Here is a 6,000-nt window from a genome sequence, read left to right as displayed (position 1 = left end):
GGGCATTGCAGACCTGAAAGGCAGGGGAGGAGGAAGTGGGATGTTAGGGAGACCCCAAACAAAGAAGACTTTTCAGGTAAAATCCCAAGATGCAAGAGCAGGAAAGTCCAATCTAAGGTTACTTTGGGGGGATATTGACTATGAAGGGCCCCAAAGTGAGCCTCTGATGGTAATAATATTCTATATTTTGATTTAGGTAGTAGTTACAGGTGTGTGTGTGTGTGTGTGTGTGTGTGTGTGTGTGTGTGTGTCTTGAGGGCTATGTCAAAAAACGAGACAAAACAAAACTCTAGAACTGCTAAGACAACTGAATTATTCATTATATTTTCTCCACAACACAAAAAATTTATTCACCTTGTATTCCCATTTACAAGGGTTTTCATCTTTGTGATCTCATTCATTTCTCTTAAAACTCAGATTAACTAGGCCACATATTTTATGCCAGAAAGTCAAGTTGAAGTAGGTTAGATAACTTGCCCCAAATCTTAGAAAGTAGCAAAGCCAGGATTTGAGGGAGTTGTCCTAGCTCCTACTCCAGCTTTATTCTCATTATTTCAAGCTGGTTTAAAAACTAGTCATTCATTTCATATTCTAACCGCAGGACTTTAAGATCACAGTCTGTGCAAAGAGGGAAGAAGCACCTCTTACCTGCTTCTAACACAAACTCCTTTCAACTCAGTTCATCCAAGCCTCTATCTACCACGTGTTCCTGGCAACATGCTGTGGGCACACCAGCCACACCTTTCAACACCTCGTGGGCTAGTGGAGGAGACAGGGTGTGTGCCAGCCTGGGCGTGGTGGAAGCAGGGTATGACACAGGTGCTATGCAGGAGATATGAGGGGTGATGTGAAGGCAAATGAGGCAGCCGTGGCTTCAGCTGGCATTAATCTTGTTCCCAGGATACTTAACTATCTAGAGGACCAACTTGGGTGGCTACCACACCAGCTATCCCTGCAGCTTAGCTCCTGAGGAAGCTGGTTCTATGCATTTCCTGTGGCCCAGCCTGGGAAACCAAGGGAGCCCTGGTGCTTCACCCAGCTCCTTTTTTGGAAGGCGTGTGTCAACTGTGGTGACATCGACCCTGGTTCCTTCTGAGGTTGTCGGGCGTTGGCTAGAAGATGAAGGAAAACACTGGATTTCATTGACAAGGGGCAAGGCTCTGAGATTTCAGCCTGATCATAGTCCCAGAGGCCAATCTTTGAGTCTGAATGGCAGGAGATCAACTGACCCAGATCTTTCCATGGGGGCTGCTAGTATGAAAGAAAGAGCATGTGCATAACCGCAGTGAGACCAGGTGCAGGCTGGGCCTGCCATTCACCACCGCTGTGACCCAAGTCTTCCTCTCCTCATCTGTGGCCTGGGGATAATAATGCTTGCCTCGCAGGGCTGCTCTGAGAATGAAATGAGAGCTCCCGTGTGAAATGCCTCGTGCATGGTGCTGTTACCCATGGGTATTGCATTCCCGCCATGAGGAGAGGGTCAGAGCTTCTCGAAAAGCTGGAGTGGATTCCTTTGGCATTACAGTCACATAAACATCCTTCTTTAGGCCGCCCTTTTTGAAAATGACTTCATGCTCCTTAAAGCTAGACTTGTCTATTTAAATCCCAGGACAGGATGTCTTTGCCCTCAGACACCCGTGTGACCTCTGAGGTGATCTTGCTGCCCGGAAAAGGGTGCATTTCACATGACAGTCACCTCATTCCACTGCATTGATGGGATGGAGCTGAAACGGCGACGTTAGGTGATCCCAGGCCACGTTCTCTTTTAGCCTGCCCTGCAACCTCCGGGCACAGAGGCACCAGCTCACGCAGCTCCACCGTGGAAGTGGCATTTTGTTCCCTAAAGTAGAAGAGCTCAAGAGGGGAGCAGTGAAGAACAGAGACCAGGGGGAGCAGCCACGGGACAGGAAAAGCTTACAGCCTCCGGTCCCACCCTCTGCCTTCAGAAAGGGAACACCCTTTAGAGCAAATGACAATCTATCCTTTCGAAATGAAAAAGCCACAGGAGAAAGCAAACCCCAACCTTCCCACACACTCCCCACCAGATAAGTGTCCAACTTAAACGTCTTGTGCTGGGCCTTAACCCTGGGGTCCCTTGCCTGGTATGAAAAGCAGGTGACCTTATTTTTTTTTTTTATTGAGATGGGGAGCCTGTTGCCCAGTGACACCATCACAGCACACTGTAGCCTCAAACTCCTGGGCTCAAGCAATCCTCCTGCTTCAGCTTCCTGAGTAGCTGGAGCTACAGGTGCATGCCACCACACATAGCTAATTTTTAAATGTTTTTGTAGGGATGGGGTCTCACTTTGTTGCCCAGTCTGGTCTCAAGCTCCTGGTCTCAAGCAATCTTCTCACCCTGGCCCCCTCAAAATGCCGGGATTACAGACATGAGCCACCGCACCCTGCCAGGTGACCTTTTTTGAGTAGCATTAAATTGCCATTCGGTGTTTTGTTCTCCAGCCTGCAAAACCCCAGTCCTCTTTGAAATAAGAGGTCTTATTACCCAACCCCTCCATCTCCACATTTTCCATGTCTCTCTTGGATTGTGCAGCCAGTAAGAGACTCAGAAAACAAGTGTCTAATCTCCGAGGGAAGAAACATAAGCCAGGTGTCTATCATTTTAGGTGAAATAAAGCAGTGATTGTCTAGTGTGGAATCTTAATAATCAGGAGAAAATGCTAATCTGACCTTTCGGATCATGTTAGTGCATCTGTCTCTGTTTTCTTCCCAGGAGAAAAAAACAGTTTTGCCTTTAAAAACAGCATTTAATACAACAGGAGCTGAATTCTGGACCTAAAGATGAGGTGGGATTTTAAAAGCAAAATTCACATGCAGGAAAATTAACGAATTTGGTATCTCAGGATCACAGGTTACTAACAATTGCGTGCAGTCTGGCTCAGCTTGAAAAGCCTCCAGTGAGCAGCCTGCCAGAGAGGAGCAACCTCTTCACTTTCTCAATCCAGATTTTAAAGTGTTTAAAGGATCCAGATTTTGTGTTCCCGTGTGCCTTAGGACCCACGGGGCTGAGGCCCTGATCTGTTTTGTAACCTCTGTGAGGGCCAGCTCTAATCTTAGCACAATGGGTTTCCTCGGATCAAGGTGACCTCCCTGCACAAATGTTTTTCTTGTCTGCATGCTCCTGGCTCCCTGGACTCCCATCTTATATAACCTCTCTTATCTGTGCACACGTGCTTGGTAAGGGAACAGCCTTCCGGACACAACTAATCTCTCAATCAGTCCTAGGTCCCTTGAGATTATGGTGGCGGATTATATTTTGGGTTTCTGGAACTGTTTTCCCCATGGCACATTCACATCTCTGATTTCACCTTCCTGAAACGTTTTCTTTTGAGAGACGCAATGTTTCATCACTTAATCCTTTGACCCCAGCCTCAGTTTTCTTGTTTCTGAAATGAGGCAGCTTAACTAGAGTGAGCTTTTTTGGATCAGCCCAGTAGAGGCAGCGCTGGGATCAGGCACCAGCAGCTCTCATCTTTGGAAGATGTGCTGCCAGTTCACCTTCCAGGATCCTGAACTCCATTATGCTTTAAGTTTGCTTTCCTTCCAGTCTGCTTACCTCCCAGAAACCTGCCAAAACACTCATCCTGTTTCCCAAATTTCTCTCTATTGCCCAAGTTATCCCAGGAACTTACTCTACACTCCTGCTTTCCTAAGAAGCGTGAGGCCTTCCCTCAGAATCCCCTCCATGCCGGCGGGCGACTCTGCTGCGCCCTTTCCCACCCAGGGCTCTTAGCGCTTCTTTCCTGCAGCTCCAGGCCTCACCCTCAAGACACCCTCAAGGGAAGGGTCACATTCTGGTCCTGCCCCTCCCAGACCTGATCTTGGCTGGATGGGGGCTTCCTTTGGCTCCGAAGTCACAGCCAAGCCCTGACTCTTCTGGTTCCAGAACAGGCTTTGGCTCTGGGCCTGAGACAGCAGGTCACACACCTCCCAGGAGCCCAAGGGAATGAGCCCTTCCCATGTACTGCATGAAACCCCAGTTAGGAACGTAATCCTGTTCTGTAATGTCGACAAGCAAGGGCGAGCTTCCAGAGGCCGTCGTGCTGTTGCCAGCAGGACAGTCCGGTGAGTTGTTCAACACCAGATTATCTGGGGGCCCTGCCTTCTCCTATAGGTCTGCCAATCAAGACCCATGTCTTTGTCTTCTGTTCCCTCTAATTCATCACACACACAAACACACGTGTGCACACACAGACACACACACACACACACACGTGCCCACAGTGTGCTAATACAGTGCCCTCAGTGCGGCTGGGAAGACTGTGCTGACTTAGTCTTTGAGTTCCAGGGAAAGGTATTGATACAGTTTTAGGATCAGGGTTAGCCTTTTCCTCTACTGCCATTTGGGGTACCTGAAGTTCCACCATTAGATACTCATTCCTTTTGACCTCATAGGTCTCGCAGTCTTCAGAGGCCTCTGTTCCCCAAGTAAGTTATAAGTACCTGGGGAAGGGGCTGTCCTGGGCCTCCAGCACCAGTGTTGGCTCTGGATTAATTTTTCAGATGCTTTGGTAGAGTGGAAAAAAAGTCCTGGGGAAGGGAAAGCAAAAAAAGGCCTGCATGAGGAAGGTGACCAGGAGAGGGTACAAGGCCAAGATGTATCCCACAGACACTATGTCGTGGCCAGCCTACCTGGGCTGTGGAAGGGGTGGGAGGTTTCTCATTCATTCGATGGACATGGACTGAGTGCTTACTATGTACCAGGCACCATGCTCGCTGCTAGAGATGCGGTGGCAAGCCACGAGGTTCCCGTCTTTGTGGGGCTTATAGTCCAGTTACAGGAGGGTAGGGAGACATTAACCAAAACATCACACTACTGAACATGCCATTGCAAACCAAGATGAGTGCACCGAAGGAAGGTTCTACAAGAACACAACGCCAACAAACTGATCTAGATGGATCTGGAAGACTCCGAGAAAGTGATGCTTGAGCTGATCCTAAAGAGATAGAATTAACTAGAAAAACAGAGCAGAGTGGACATTCCAGGCAGAGGGAACTGAGTGTGCAAAGGCCCTGCAACGGAGCCAGCTAACGCTGCCATTGTGGATAGTCATAATCATTAACCTTCAGGAAACCCCGAACTTGAAGGAAAATGTTCCTTTCTAAAAATGTGCTTCCCTTTCCCTTTCCCTTCCACTCACCCCAGCACTTGATACCAAGCCACGCAGAGAAGGTGAGTTCTACAGGAGAAAGCCTTAAAAAAAACAAAACTTGCAGACAGCAGCTATGACAGCCATTTCCTGTTTGGTGTCTCTCACTGCAAACCTTCTTAGTCAAATAAATTAACACAGAAAGGCATTTTGGAGAAGGGTGTGGAAGAAGCACATACTGAAAAACCAAGAAAAATTCCATCTATTTTTCAGAGAAGAGCTGCCAGTCTGAAGACAGGGCCAGAGCCCACCCACTGCATGAATTGAACAGACCCCAGGCCATTTAATCCAATTAATTTGGAGGGATCTGAGGCCCAGAGAGGGGAAGGGATTCAGTTCACAGCAGGACTGGGGCTTGCACCCTCTCTCCTGGCCCTTTGTCCAGTGTTTTTTCTCTGCCTCACTCCTTGTGATTGCATTAGGCCAGATCTGCCACTTTCTTCTATCAGACAAGGAACAATGGAGCTAGAACTGCCCTCTGCAACCACTGTAGGCAAAGTTTAGTTTTACCGTGGGTACAGGAACCCAACGTCCTTGTGGTATGAAAAGGAGGAGGAGGAGTGCCAGACACTTTTTCTGTTCTATATTTGATCATTACAATGACCCTAGGAGACGGTGACTCACACCCGCAATTTACAAATGAGGAAACAGAGCCTCTGAGAGGTTAAAGAGCTTGCTCAAGGCCACCCAGCTACTACATGGCAGAGCTGGGATTTGAACACTGTCTAACCTGAAAGCTCATACCTTCTCCTCCTTTCCTCAGCCCATACCCAGGGGGATGTTCCCATGGAGAAGCCTCCTCAGGATTCCCAACCTTGACTAATTGCCGATG

The sequence above is a fragment of the Macaca thibetana genome, chromosome 17, assembly GCF_024542745.1.
Source record: "Macaca thibetana thibetana isolate TM-01 chromosome 17, ASM2454274v1, whole genome shotgun sequence".
In the NCBI taxonomy this organism is placed as follows: Eukaryota; Metazoa; Chordata; class Mammalia; order Primates; family Cercopithecidae; genus Macaca; species Macaca thibetana.
This window is presented reverse-complemented; position numbering follows the sequence as displayed.